The sequence below is a fragment of the Carassius gibelio genome, chromosome B3 (genome assembly GCF_023724105.1).
Source record: "Carassius gibelio isolate Cgi1373 ecotype wild population from Czech Republic chromosome B3, carGib1.2-hapl.c, whole genome shotgun sequence".
NCBI lineage: Eukaryota > Metazoa > Chordata > Actinopteri > Cypriniformes > Cyprinidae > Carassius > Carassius gibelio.
The window spans coordinates 46,200,766-46,215,761 of record NC_068398.1 but is presented as its reverse complement, the minus strand read 5'-3'; the positions used below and the strand labels follow the sequence as shown (position 1 = coordinate 46,215,761).

At 45.8% G+C, this 14,996-nt stretch overlaps 1 protein-coding gene and 9 non-coding genes across 10 annotated transcripts in view; all 10 read left to right on the top strand.

The window, feature by feature from the left end:
* The window catches only part of LOC127951795 (pentraxin fusion protein), a 421,943-nt gene that overhangs the window by 67,762 nt on the left and 339,185 nt on the right, over positions 1-14,996 (top strand). The gene's annotated exons all lie outside the window — the stretch shown is intronic.
* trnak-cuu (transfer RNA lysine (anticodon CUU)) lies at positions 668-740 on the top strand. Its single transcript has one exon. It is a non-coding gene; the product is annotated as a tRNA-Lys (tRNA).
* trnan-guu (transfer RNA asparagine (anticodon GUU)) lies at positions 872-945 on the top strand. The gene has a single exon. It is a non-coding gene; the product is annotated as a tRNA-Asn (tRNA).
* Positions 1,738-1,810, top strand: trnak-cuu (transfer RNA lysine (anticodon CUU)). Its single transcript has one exon. It is a non-coding gene; the product is annotated as a tRNA-Lys (tRNA).
* Positions 1,942-2,015, top strand: trnan-guu (transfer RNA asparagine (anticodon GUU)). The gene has a single exon. It is a non-coding gene; the product is annotated as a tRNA-Asn (tRNA).
* On the top strand, positions 2,680-2,752 carry trnak-cuu (transfer RNA lysine (anticodon CUU)). The gene has a single exon. It is a non-coding gene; the product is annotated as a tRNA-Lys (tRNA).
* On the top strand, positions 13,296-13,368 carry trnak-cuu (transfer RNA lysine (anticodon CUU)). The gene has a single exon. It is a non-coding gene; the product is annotated as a tRNA-Lys (tRNA).
* trnan-guu (transfer RNA asparagine (anticodon GUU)) lies at positions 13,500-13,573 on the top strand. Its single transcript has one exon. It is a non-coding gene; the product is annotated as a tRNA-Asn (tRNA).
* On the top strand, positions 14,366-14,438 carry trnak-cuu (transfer RNA lysine (anticodon CUU)). The gene has a single exon. It is a non-coding gene; the product is annotated as a tRNA-Lys (tRNA).
* Positions 14,570-14,643, top strand: trnan-guu (transfer RNA asparagine (anticodon GUU)). Its single transcript has one exon. It is a non-coding gene; the product is annotated as a tRNA-Asn (tRNA).

The following is a 14,996-nucleotide window of genomic DNA, read 5'->3' as shown; positions in this document are numbered from 1 at the left end:
AGGGTGCTGAGTGATTGTTTGTGTCAGCTCAAGTTTGCTGTGGAGAGTTCGTGTTTTGTTTTCCTTGTTGTGGAGGCCTGTGTGGTCCAGGGAGGTCCTGCTCAAAATTCCCTCTAGGACCGCCACAAAATGCCACCAAATTGCTTCTCCAATCATATGCTGTCGGTGTTTGCAAACTGTATTCACACAGCGAGACAGAACTCCATACCTGGAACCTTTGATGAGTTGGCTGAACTAATAGCCTTTCAGGCTGTTGAACCAGAGCTCTGCTCGTTCAATCTGTATTCCCCAGCAACAGGCATGGCTAAAACAAACATAGAAGACGCTATGCCTAGTGTGGCCAAACTCTGTCCTGGAGGGCCCTGTCAGGTAGAGTTTTACTCCAGCCAGCTCCATCAGACGTGCCTGGAAGTTTCCGGTCTCTGTGGTGAGACCGGGTTCAGCAGCTTAAGTTGAGTTTCTTTGTGCTTGGAGCCAAGCTCGTCAGACCAAGCAACCTCCAGGATCGAGGTGGGACGCCCCTGCTCTAAGCCTACCGCTAGGCTTAACCCCAACCTTACCCGCGAGATGTTTTGTCAAGCCTCTGCGAAAAGCGAGGCTCTGTTTGCTCATAAAATGTTTGGCAGTTCTCAAAACAGACGTCAGCCTTGGGAAAGTGACTGCCGCTGCCCGGCTAGCTCAGTCGGTAGAGCATGAGACTCTTAATCTCAGGGTCGTGGGTTCGAGCCACACGTTGGGCGTGCCTTTTGGCTCTCTCTCGCCCCTCCCAATGGGTGTAATTCTCTTGAATTAAGTTTGCTGACGCAGGACTAGTGTCGCGCCCAGCGTCAAATTCTTTTGTGACTGTTACCCACAAGAGCTTACACTACCAGTCTCTGTGGCGCAATAGGCTAGCGCGTTCGGCTGTTAACCGAAAGGATGGTGGTTCGAGCCCACCCAGGGATGAAGCAAGCTTTTCGCAGCAATGTCGGCAAGCACAGACTTTAGCACGCTTGTCCGCTGACGCAGCGTCTTTAGCCCCTTTTCAGAGTCAACAGCTTTGCGAGTCATCTTGTCTCAAAATAAGACAAAGGGTGCTGAGTGATTGTTTGTGTCAGCTCAAGTTTGCTGTGGAGAGTTCGTGTTTTGTTTTCCTTGTTGTGGAGGCCTGTGTGGTCCAGGGAGGTCCTGCTCAAAATTCCCTCTAGGACCGCCACAAAATGCCACCAAATTGCTTCTCCAATCATATGCTGTCGGAGTTTGCAAACTGTATTCACACAGCGAGACAGAACTCCATACCTGGAACCTTTGATGAGTTGGCTGAACTAATAGCCTTTCAGGCTGTTGAACCAGAGCTCTGCTCGTTCAATCTGTATTCCCCAGCAACAGGCATGGCTAAAACAAACATAGAAGACTCTATGCCTAGTGTGGCCAAACTCTGTCCTGGAGGGCCCTGTCAGGTAGAGTTTCACTCCAGCCAGCTCCATCAGACGTGCCTGGAAGTTTCCGGTCTCTGTGGTGAGACCGGGTTCAGCAGCTTAAGTTGAGTTTCTTTGTGCTTGGAGCCAAGCTCGTCAGACCAAGCAACCTCCAGGATCGAGGTGGGACGCCCCTGCTCTAAGCCTACCGCTAGGCTTAGCCCCAACCTTACCCGCGAGATGTTTTATCAAGCCTCTGCGAAAAGCGAGGCTCTGTTTGCTCATAAAATGTTTGGCAGTTCTCAAAACAGACATCAGCCTTGGGAAAGTGACTGCCGCTGCCCGGCTAGCTCAGTCGGTAGAGCATGAGACTCTTAATCTCAGGGTCGTGGGTTCGAGCCCCACGTTGGGCGTGCCTTTTGGCTCTCTCTCGCCCCTCCCAATGGGTGTAATTCTCTTGAATTAAGTTTGCTGACGCAGGACTAGTGTCGCGCCCAGCGTCAAATTCTTTTGTGACTGTTACCCACAAGAGCTTACACTACCAGTCTCTGTGGAGCAATAGGCTAGCGCGTTCGGCTGTTAACCGAAAGGATGGTGGTTCAAGCCCACCCAGGGACGAAGCAAGCTTTTCGCAGCAATGTCGGCAAGCACGGACTTTAGCACGCTTGTCCGCTGACGCAGCGTCTGTAGCCCCTTTTCAGAGTCAACAGCTTTGCGAGTCATCTTGTGTCAAAATAAGACAAAGGGTGCTGAGTGATTGTTTGTGTCAGCTCAAGTTTGCTGTGGAGAGTTCGTGTTTTGTTTTCCTTGTGGAACTCCATACCTGGAACCTTTGATGAGTTGGCTGAACTAATAGCCTTTCAGGCTGTTGAACCAGAGCTCTGCTCGTTCAATCTGTATTCCCCAGCAACAGGCATGGCTAAAACAAACATAGAAGACTCTATGCCTAGTGTGGCCAAACTCTGTCCTGGAGGGCCCTGTCAGGTAGAGTTTCACTCCAGCCAGCTCCATCAGACGTGCCTGGAAGTTTCCGGTCTCTGTGGTGAGACCGGGTTCAGCAGCTTAAGTTGAGTTTCTTTGTGCTTGGAGCCAAGCTTGTCAGACCAAGCAACCTCCAGGATAGAGGTGGGACGCCCCTGCTCTAAGCCTACCGCTAGGCTTAACCCCAACCTTACCCGCGAGATGTTTTGTCAAGCCTCTGCGAAAAGCGAGGCTCTGTTTGCTCATAAAATGTTTGGCAGTTCTCAAAACAGATGTCAGCCTTGGGAAAGTTACTGCCGCTGCCCGGCTAGCTCAGTCGGTAGAGCATGAGACTCTTAATCTCAGGGTCGTGGGTTCGAGCCCCACGTTGGGCGTGCCTTTTGGCTCTCTCTCGCCCCTCCCAATGGGTGTAATTCTCTTGAATTAAGTTTGCTGACGCAGGACTAGTGTCGCGCCCAGCGTCAAATTCTTTTGTGACTGTTACCCACAAGACCTTACACTACCAGTCTCTGTGGCGCTACCTGGATCAGGATCGGCTGTCATTGTCAGACTGGAAGAGAGCCAATCGCTGAGCTCGCTCGCCATTGTGAGCTTTCAGGCACCAATCGCTGTGCCGCTCTCCATAGTGAGCTATGAGAGCCAATCGCTGCTCTGTCAGTTTGGGTGACGACACTGGTGACGGAGTCTATTCTGACGAGCGCGCACTTCAAAATTATCATCGAGCAATTTGATAGATAGTATTTCTTCTCATCGAACAATGTAAGTAATATTTTTTCTTTGTTTCCGTTTACCGTGTGCTTAATTGGTCGTTGTTGTGGGCGATATGATGACTTATATCTTAACGATGATATAACGAGTGGACCGTTAGGGATTTTGTTCAATCGTTTATTTCGCTGTATGCATTATTACCGCTTACAGTTATTGGCACATAATGTAAGATTGAATGTGTATTAATGAATATAAATAAAGAACGGAATTTGCTTGCTTGATGTCAAATGAAGTTATTAAGCGCAGTATGCAGAGAATAAGAAAGGAGCGGCGGCGCGCGCGCATGCCCGCGCACGCACGCTCCGCTTTTGTTCGCGAATTCTGTTTTTCTGTGACGGTTTATTGCACTTGAATGGTCAAAAAGACACACCATTACGTCAAAATACCCAACTGTGTTTACGTGTTGAATAAATGAATATAATAAATAGACTTATATAAATCTTTTGTTTGAAAACCGGATGTGTATCAGTAAATTGGGTCCGTGCATTCAGTGCGGCAGCCTAATTTAGTCCCTGTCTGTCATTCATTTAAAACAAAGAAGAATAAAAATAAAAACGCTCAGTGCTTTAAAAAGGAACAGTTCATATCTGAGAGAGTGAAGACTATGCAGTGTTTTAATTTGACATTTTATGCAATTTCTCTAGTATTTCTTATTGTTCTATTATTATTACTAATGTATTTGTCCTCTTGTTTGTAATTGTCTTCTTTTTCTATTTAAATAAAAATCAAATAACAAAAATAACTATATTAAGATATGTAGCTGTTGTGAAATAATTGCTTAAATTTTCCTAGTATTTGAGTGTCTCTTTTTTTTACAATCACTGATGCTAACCTAACATTACATACATTTATTTATTTATTTTAAATAAGCATTATGAATGAAATCCATGTTTTTAAATTGTGTGTGTAGATGAGAACTAAGTATTTCTTATTACATTGCTGTATTATTATTATTACTGCTGTATTTGTTACTAATGTATTTGTCCTATTATTTGTAATTTACTTCTTTGTTCTCATTTAAATTATAATCAAATAACAAAAATAACTATATTGACATATGTAGCTGTTGTGAAATAATTTCTCAAATCCTGAAGTTAGATTTAGGTCTTATTGCACACCCTTATTTTTTCCAAGTATTCGAGCCTCTCTTTTTAACAATCACTTATGCCAACCTAACATTTAAATAGGAATTATGAATGAAACCATTTTGTGTGTAGATGAGCACTAAGCCAAAAAGCCACAAGGCCATGGGAGACGGCGAGTGGATGGCCAGGTTGAGGACTTTTGCCCGCTGTGGGGTTTGGCCTTCTGGAGAAGGCAACAGACCAGCCCCAAGGCAACGCAAGTGGTATGACCTCTACCAGAAGGTAAAGCAAAGTTATCATTCATTCATTATATAGTATGTAGTATGCAGATCACCTGACAATAGTTCAGACAAGTTAGTAAAGTAAACAATGATTATTATCTTTTCAGATTGAGAAATGCCCCATGCAGGCCCATGGGCAGACCACCCTCTTTGGAGGCTCCATGGCCTGCAATTGTGGATTCCACATTAATAAGGTAATGACATTTGATGTATCATCACATATCCATTAAAATGTTGTTATGCCATTTCACTATATTTTATGCCCTTTGGTGGTTGTATTAGCAGTCTGCCACTGCCACTGCCACTCACTCTTCTGCTCCACCTCCTGCTGCTTCTGATACGGCTCCTGAAGCGGCTGCTTCTGCCCAACCCTCATTCCTGAGGCCTCCTCTAAATTTGACTATGGTGAATATTTTCTCTTTAATCAATTAATGTCTAATTAGAATCGTTGTGTATTTGTTTGATAGGATAGATTTATGTATATGTTTGGGCTAGAAAAAATTATGTAATGAACATGATATCAATTAACTTTGTTTTTTCTTTTTAAGTTCAATAAGTCACGCTTTGGTGGGTCAAAGTCGACAATGCTAAAACCCAACTTAGTGGATCGGAGGACCCCCAGCCCCTCTCCTACACCCTCTGCATCCTCATCTTCTCTTCCCAGCCCCTCTCCTCCTTCATCAGTGAGGACTCAGGCTATGGCCTCTGTGAGGACTGCCTCCACCCCTCTATCCTCTGTGAGGAGCTCCACCCCTTCTCTGTCTTCTGTGAAGACCACCAGTCCCTCTCCTCCGTCCTCTGAAGGAACAGCTAGGCCTTCTCCTCCCAGCACCTCTCCCGCTCCATCCTTTGTGATGACCCCCAGCCCATCTCCATCCTCTGTGAGTGCAGCGGCTTCTATTTATAGAACAGGCTATGATATAAAGTAGTGCAACATTGAATGGAATAACAACTTGTCTTCCATACAGGAGGAGCCTGGAGGAGTCCAGCCAGCCAGTGGGGCCCCAGCTTCTTTCTGGCTGCCAGGTGAATGGCCCAAGACCATCCCTGTGCAGGACCAGAGGTGGATTGCCAGCACTATTTTCCACGCTGGCAAGCTGCGGCCAGATTTGAAGCTGTGGTACGAGCCGCCTGTACCAGCTCTCATTTATCACCAGACACCTACACCTGACCGGTTCTTCACCCATCGGTTGATGGTGTGGATGCCCTACCACCTGTGGAAGGTGAATGTTTTCTGTCCAGCTTGTGGCAAGAACCTGACAGGCTATGGTGTCCATAAAAGAGCACGGAAGGTTCTGGACATCGATAGGTACTATGTCATGGTGACAGAGACACTCAGGTGCACTGTGTGTTCTCTGAACTATCTGTCCACTAGCCAGACTGTCCGGGACCAGCTTGACCTGCCGCACCAGAAAATGTTCCGGCTGATCCTGACGCGCAAGTGAGTAGAGTAGTCTAAAGATGGTTATTGTGAGGACTAAAGAACATTTAACTGATCACAGCAACAATGTGCGATTTCAGGTATGCCTGTGACATCCGTGTCATTAGGCTGCTTCGGGACCGGACACTGGGCAACAGCCCAGCTCGTTTGGTGCGGCAGTTGAAAGAGAACCATGGGGAGGAATGGTTAAATCGGTTGGCACACTATCTTGGGGAGTGTGCTGACTTTGTCGATCGACCCAGCCTTTCTCCGGTGGTCTGCCAGGAGCCTCCAGAGCCAATTGAGATCCCCACCAGTCGTTGGCTGCTCTCAGTGTACGGCAGGGATATCCTCTCCAGAATTGGACACATAAAGGCCAGCATCACATCCATCTATGGCAAAATCTTAAAGATGGATTCCACAAAAAAGGTAAAAAAAAAATATTTAACTGTTCTGTAATGTTCATAAATACCGTCTGATAGACATTAATATTATTGTTATTGCTAACGTTACACCACAAATGTCTTATTACATTTGTAAATTCCAGATCACAAAGAAGCTGGCTGGCCATGGACGGGGGACAGCACTCTGGTTAACCTCCATTGGAAATGAGGTTGGCCAGATAGTGACCAGTGTGCTGTCAGTGCAAGAAGGGCCGGGACTGGACAGGATGGTGACCGGTGTAATGGAGCGGTACCGCCAGGCTGCCATTCCACCACCGGTGCTGCTTTATGTGGACTGTGGCTGCTGTGTGAGTGAGGGAGCAACAAGCAAGCTGCAGACCAGGTTCGGCAAGTGGCCAGACCTTCAGATACGTCTGGACATCTGGCACTTCATGAGGAGGATGGCCGTGGGCTGCACCACCGATGCCCATCCCCTCTACCCCACCTTCATGGGATGCCTGTCTGCCTGCATCTTTGAGTGGGATGCTGAAGACCTCAGCCTGTTGCGGCAGGCAAAGAAAAAACAGCTGATGCAGGAGGGTGTGCCAGCTCTGACTGACAACCTGGTGGACAGGAGCATCAGTAAAAAGGAGCTAAGTCTTTACTGCCGCAGGAGGACACGAGGTGAGGAGGCCACCATCCAACTCATTGAGAGACTGCTGCAGGAGCTGGGTGGTGCAAATGGGAGGGACCTTATGGGTGTCCCACTGCTGGAAGAGGTGCGCATGGAGCACATCTGGTGTGTGCAGAAACGCCATGTCAAGTGCATCCAGGATGTGCCGGGTGTGCCTCTATACACTGAGGTAGGCACCACCACAAAGGCAGGGGTCACCCTGACTAGATATCGGTGTGCCAGAGGGTCCACATCCCTGGAGTCTTTTCACTGCCACCTAAACAGGTTCATTCCAGGTTGGTGTCTCACATGTATGATGCTTGAAATAATTTCAATTTCTGTTATTCATATCGCGAGGCTTGTAATTTTTATTGGTGTATTTTTTTCTCCTTCTAGGAACCAGTGCAAATGCACTGAATTTCCAGCTTTACCTGCTAGAAGGCTTGAATAGGTGGAATCAGGATCGGGCGGCTGCATCAGTGACCAGCAAACCAGCATCCCTTCTCACCTACTCCGGGGATATGGCCCACTGCGTCAACACCAACAGCCTGAAGGTGTTTGGTCGGCCTTTTGTGCCAACTTTCAGGCCACCTGCTGAATACACTGGTATGTCATCCCTTTATATATATTTTTTTATTATGTTTTTCATTGTTCATTGCTGAATAAACTTTTAAAAAGAACATCATTTATCTAACATCCTTGCTGAATACCAGTATTAATTTCTTAAAAACAAAAAAAAAAAGAACACAAATGTACTCACCCCAAACTTTTGAACGGTACTTTATAATGCTATAATGCATTTCTACTGCTGTTGTTTATTTAACTTTTTTTTAATTAATGAATATTCAAGAAAGTAGCACATATTATATAAAAAGCAGCACAAGTGTTTTCAACATTGATAATAAATCAGCAAATTAGACTGATTTTTGAAGGATCCTGTGACTCTGAAGACTGGAGTAATCATGCTGAAAATTCAATCACAGAAATAAATTACATTTTAAGGTATATTAAAATAGAAAAGAGCTATTTTAAGCCGTAGTACCATTTCACAGTATAACTGTTGTTTACTGTATTTCTTTATTTAATCGAATAAATGCAGGATTGATGAGCATAAGAGTCTTCTTTCAAAAACATGAAAAACAGTAATGTGTAATTTTTGACAAGTCCTGTATGTTTGTGTGTCCTTATATTTTTTTCAATAGGAGAGCTGCTTGGTGTTGACTACCTGCTGAGTCAGACCGGACAGCCCCTGGTGGTGGACCCTGACTCAGAAGAGACAGAGAACATGCTGGAGGATGTGGATGAAGGCGAGGATGAAGAAGATGAGGGCTTCGGGGAAGACCATGACATTACTGTGTCAAGTCTTACCGATGACCCAAGCTTCTCTGTCTCCTCCCATTTTGTGCCCTCCTCTGAGTCTCTCTCCTCCACCCTGCCTGCTGCCTCCTCCACCCTGCCTGCTGCCTCCACCCAGCCTGCTGCCTCCTCCAGCCTGGCTGCTGCCTTCACCCAGCCTGCTGCCTCCTCCACCCTGGCTGCTGCCTCCATCCAGCCTGCTGCTTCCTCCAGCCTGGCTGCTGCCTTCACCCAGCCTGCTGCCTCCTCCACCCTGGCTGCTGCCTCCATCCAGCCTGCTGCCTCCTCCAGCCTGGCTGCTGCCTTCACCCAGCCTGCTGCCTCCTCCACCCTGGCTGCTGTCTCCACTCAGCCTGCTGCCTCCTCCACCCTGGCTGCTGTCTCCACTCAGCCTGCTGCCTCCTCCACCCTGGCTGCTGCCTCCATCCAGCCTGCTGCCTCCTCCAGCCTGGCTGCTGCCTTCACCCAGCCTGCTGCCTCCTCCACCCTGGCTGCTGTCTCCACTCAGCCTGCTGCCTCCTCCACCCTGGCTGCTGCCTCCATCCAGCCTGCTGCCTCCTCCACCCTGGCTGCTGCCTCCATCCAGCCTGCTGCCTCCTTCACCCAGCCTGCTGCCTCCTCCACCCTGGCTGCTGCCTCCATCCAGCCTGCTGCCTCCTTCACCCAGCCTGCTGCCTCCTCCACCCTGGCTGCTGCCTCCATCCATCCTGCTGCCTCCTTCACCCAGCCTGCTGCCTCCTCCACCCTGGCTGCTGCCTCCATCCAGCCTGCTGCCTCCTTCACCCAGCCTGCTGCCTCCTCCACCCTGGCTGCTGTCTCCACTCAGCCTGCTGCCTCCTCCACCCTGGCTGCTGCCTCCATCCAGCCTGCTGCCTCCTCCACCCTGGCTGCTGCCTCCTCCACACCAGGTGCATCAGCATCTCCTGATGAGTCTGTGGTATGTAAATATCTTGTTATATGTGCATTAATACTGATTTATATATGTGACTGGATTGCTAATGACACCATAAGTAAACAGAGCCACAATTCCCTAATATTCAGTCACATTCTTTTGAACAGGAAATCATCTGATTTTACTGAATCAACGTATTTATATTTTGCTGAAAAAAATAAAGGAGCAGTGAATATTAGTTTTGTATTACAAATATCAAAATGATTCTTATAAAATCTGAGAACAGATTGTTTTGTAAGACATACACATAAAACTTAACTTGCAGTTTATGCTTCTCAACAAAAAGAAATATGTATATATGTATTTGTTATTTTTTTTCCCTACTTAACCGTCCTCGTAATGTTGCACATTTTGATTTTTGATTTTGTTTTGCTTGTATTTTTTCAGGCTTTGGATAGTGTTGGTCTGCCAGGCATGGACAGAGTCGACAGCCTAGCAGAGTATCTGGTGGAGCTTAGGGACCAGCCCTCTCTCGTCCTCACCAACCAGCAGGTATGGAACATTCAAGTTTCTCTACTTTCCCTCCTTGACCTGTTATATGTTAACACTTGCACATGTTTTGTTTTCTCATATGCCATGTATTATCTGTTCTCTCTACGTAGGTGAGCAATATAGTTGCTCTTTGGCAGAACCTGCTTGATTTTGATAAGCAAAGGGTGGTGTTTGCTGCCAGACACCAGAGCAGGCTGGACACAGGGAGGTTCAGGTCCCCCAAAAAGAGGCAGGAGTTCACTCCAGGGGTGGAAAGTGTGAAGAGGCACGCACTCACCACCACAGCACCACTTGCCCAGTGGCCAGATTGTTGTCGCCTGATAGAGACCATTTTTGTTAAGCTCTGTGCCATCCATAAAAGCCCAAAAAAGAAGGGGACAAGCACAGTGTCCAGGTGGGTCCTCATCTTGGAGGACTACAAGAAAATCAGGCAGCGCATTCTGGCCAATGCTGCTGTTATGCAGCAGACCACCCTGCAGCTGGTGGATGTAAGCCACACAACACTGGTTCAGTGGCACAATAAAAGAGTTAAAAGGCAGGACAGTGCAGTATTAATGCAAGGGCTGCAACTGCCTAGCCGCTTGTCTGTGGCGGCTGACCCTCTGCTACCTGCCAATGTGCGTCCCCCGTCTGCACCCCCCCAACCAGGCCCAGCTCACCAATACCACCTGCCCAGTAGCACCGTGGGCCAGGCACAAACAAAGAGGAAGAGGAAAGTACTTCCAGCCCCAGCGGTTTTGTCACCGCCAGCTGAGAGACCTCAAACCCAGCGGCAACTCTTTCCTGCTCCACCTCCAGGTGCTCAACTGGTGTGGCTGACGCCAATGGCCTCTCAGGGACTTACAGGGCCATTCCTAGTTGCTGCTCCACAGGCGCCTATGACCATCCTCTCTTCTGCCCCTCCCGCTGCCCCAGTACGGAAGCTGACACGCAAAGTACAGCACAACACGTGCAAAAAATGCGGGCAGTTCAGGACAGCGGAGACTGGGCATAGCCAATACAAGGGCATTATTTACTGCCCCTCTGTAGAGACTGTGCCAAAGGAGCAGTGGTTGGAGGATATAAAAAAAACTAAATGAAAAAAAAAAAGAGAAACTGATCTTTGATTTTAAGATTTATATATGTATATAGTTATTTTCCCATATTTTGTTGTTGTTGTTGTGGTTGTTTTTTACAAAGCCATTGACGTGTGAAAAGTTTTATTACGTTTTATTTATGTATATAGTTTTTTTGTGCTTTTGCACTTTCAAAGAATGCACAAGAGTAGTCATTAATATTTTTAAGATTTATATATGTATATAGTTCTTTTCCCATTTTTTTGTTTGTTTTTCTTTGCACAAAGCCATTGACATGTGGAAAGTTTTATTACGTTTTATTTATGCGTGTAGTTTTTTTGTGCTTTTGCACTTTCAAAGAATGCACAAGAGTAGTCATTAATATTTTTAAGATTTATATATGTATATAGTTCTTTTCCCATTTTTTTGTTTGTTTTTCTTTGCACAAAGCCATTGACATGTGGAAAGTGTTATTACGTTTTATTTATGCGTGTAGTTTTTTTGTGCTTTTGCATTTTGCACTTTCAAAGAATGCACAAGAGTAGTCATTAATATTTTTAAGATTTATATATGTATATAGTTCTTTTCCCATTTTTTTGTTTGTTTTTCTTTGCACAAAGCCATTGACATGTGGAAAGTTTTATTACGTTTTATTTATGCGTGTAGTTTTTTTGTGCTTTTGCATTTTGCACTTTCAAAGAATGCACAAGAGTAGTCATTCATATTTTTAAAATTTATATATGTATATAGTTCTTTTCACATTTTTTGTTTGTTTTTCTTTGCACAAAGCAATTGACGTGGAAAGTTTTATTATGTTTTATTTATGTGTGTAGTTTTTTGTTGTTGTTGTTGTGCTTTTGCACTTTCAAAGAATGCACAAGAGTAGTCATTAATATTTTAAAGATTTATATAAAGATTTGACATTTAAAAAGTTTTATAACATTTTATTTATGTGTATAGGTTTTTTTGTGCTTTTGCATTTTTTAAAGAATTCACAAGAGTCATTCATATTTTAAAGATTTAATCATGTGTATTGTTTGTATTTGTGTTCTCTGTTATTTTGCACTCACAGCCTAAACAAGAGCCATGTACATTTTAAAGCTTTATATTTGTTTAATGGTCTGTGCTTTCCGTTCTTTTGCACTTGCAATGAATGCACAAGTCTTAAATATTATTTTATTTGTATTTGTATTGTATTTATCTGTTTTCTGTTCTTTTGCATATGCAACATTATAACTTGAAGAAAAAAAATGTGAGTGATTCAAGGAATTACAATAATTGGCTATGACTTGAAATTGAAAAATAAAAGTTTTGTCATGAATAACACATTTTTTGTATGTTTTACTTTTATACAGTATCATTCAAAGGTCATAGGCACTTTGAAAATGTTGAGAAATTTGAGGATTATTTCAGAAATAAATTTACTATTTTTTACTTTTTTAGAAAATTATTGGAGCAGAAATATATTCAAACTAAATGTGCCAAAGCTCAGAAAAGTGAATATAATATCCACAGTCAGTGATATAGAATTAATAAAATGCTCATTTGTCATTTCATAACTAATTTCATTAATGTGGACATGCTTTGTGTGACTTTTACTGATGAAAAATGGCGATTTACAGCATTAAGTTACAACTTCGATTTCTGGCAACAGTGGGATTCGAACCGGCGACCTGGTGATCAACCTTTCTCCCATTGAAATGTATAGGAAAATAGGGGAAAAAATGTTTTAAAAATAATTGATTGCAAGCATACACTTCCTAAAACATCACTTTTGATGGTAGAGGCATAAAATTCCCTTTCCTTCCCTTTTTCCTCATTTTTTTCCTCTTTTTCCCTCATTTTTTCCCCTTTTTCTCCTTCCATTTCTTCCCCCCCCTTAACAGACTATTGTTCCCCAGCTTTGGCGCAATAGGCTAGCGCGTTCGGCTGTTAACCGGAAGGATGGTGGTTCGAGCCCACCCAGGGACGAAGCAAGCTTTTCGCAGCAATGTCGGCAAGCACAGACTTTAGCACGCTTGTCCGCTGACGCAGCGTCTGTAGCCCCTTTTCAGAGTCAACAGCTTTGCGAGTCATCTTGTGTCAAAATAAGACAAAGGGTGCTGAGTGATTGTTTGTGTCAGCTCAAGTTTGCTGTGGAGAGTTCGTGTTTTGTTTTCCTTGTGGAACTCCATACTCCATCAGACGTGCCTGGAAGTTTCCGGTCTCTGTGGTGAGACCGGGTTCAGCAGCTTAAGTTGAGTTTCTTTGTGCTTGGAGCCAAGCTCGTCAGACCAAGCAACCTCCAGGATCGAGGTGGGACGCCCCTGCTCTAAGCCTACCGCTAGGCTTAACCCCAACCTTACCCGCGAGATGTTTTGTCAAGCCTCTGCGAAAAGCGAGGCTCTGTTTGCTCATAAAATGTTTGGCAGTTCTCAAAACAGACGTCAGCCTTGGGAAAGTGACTGCCGCTGCCCGGCTAGCTCAGTCGGTAGAGCATGAGACTCTTAATCTCAGGGTCGTGGGTTCGAGCCCCACGTTGGGCGTGCCTTTTGGCTCTCTCTCGCCCCTCCCAATGGGTGTAATTCTCTTGAATTAAGTTTGCTGACGCAGGACTAGTGTCGCGCCCAGCGTCAAATTCTTTTGTGACTGTTACCCACAAGAGCTTACACTACCAGTCTCTGTGGCGCAATAGGCTAGCGCGTTCGGCTGTTAGCCGAAAGGATGGTGGTTCGAGCCCACCCAAGGACGAAGCAAGCTTTTCGCAGCAATGTCGGCAAGCACAGACTTTAGCACGCTTGTCCGCTGACGCAGCGTCTTTAGCCCCTTTTCAGAGTCAACAGCTTTGCGAGTCATCTTGTCTCAAAATAAGACAAAGGGTGCTGAGTGATTGTTTGTGTCAGCTCAAGTTTGCTGTGGAGAGTTCGTGTTTTGTTTTCCTTGTTGTGGAGGCCTGTGTGGTCCAGGGAGGTCCTGCTCAAAATTCCCTCTAGGACCGCCACAAAATGCCACCAAATTGCTTCTCCAATCATATGCTGTCGGTGTTTGCAAACTGTATTCACACAGCGAGACAGAACTCCATACCTGGAACCTTTGATGAGTTGGCTGAACTAATAGCCTTTCAGGCTGTTGAACCAGAGCTCTGCTCGTTCAATCTGTATTCCCCAGCAACAGGCATGGCTAAAACAAACATAGAAGACGCTATGCCTAGTGTGGCCAAACTCTGTCCTGGAGGGCCCTGTCAGGTAGAGTTTTACTCCAGCCAGCTCCATCAGACGTGCCTGGAAGTTTCCGGTCTCTGTGGTGAGACCGGGTTCAGCAGCTTAAGTTGAGTTTCTTTGTGCTTGGAGCCAAGCTCGTCAGACCAAGCAACCTCCAGGATCGAGGTGGGACGCCCCTGCTCTAAGCCTACCGCTAGGCTTAACCCCAACCTTACCCGCGAGATGTTTTGTCAAGCCTCTGCGAAAAGCGAGGCTCTGTTTGCTCATAAAATGTTTGGCAGTTCTCAAAACAGACGTCAGCCTTGGGAAAGTGACTGCCGCTGCCCGGCTAGCTCAGTCGGTAGAGCATGAGACTCTTAATCTCAGGGTCGTGGGTTCGAGCCACACGTTGGGCGTGCCTTTTGGCTCTCTCTCGCCCCTCCCAATGGGTGTAATTCTCTTGAATTAAGTTTGCTGACGCAGGACTAGTGTCGCGCCCAGCGTCAAATTCTTTTGTGACTGTTACCCACAAGAGCTTACACTACCAGTCTCTGTGGCGCAATAGGCTAGCGCGTTCGGCTGTTAACCGAAAGGATGGTGGTTCGAGCCCACCCAGGGATGAAGCAAGCTTTTCGCAGCAATGTCGGCAAGCACAGACTTTAGCACGCTTGTCCGCTGACGCAGCGTCTTTAGCCCCTTTTCAGAGTCAACAGCTTTGCGAGTCATCTTGTCTCAAAATAAGACAAAGGGTGCTGAGTGATTGTTTGTGTCAGCTCAAGTTTGCTGTGGAGAGTTCGTGTTTTGTTTTCCTTGTTGTGGAGGCCTGTGTGGTCCAGGGAGGTCCTGCTCAAAATTCCCTCTAGGACCGCCACAAAATGCCACCAAATTGCTTCTCCAATCATATGCTGTCGGAGTTTGCAAACTGTATTCACACAGCGAGACAGAACTCCATACCTGGAACCTTTGATGAGTTG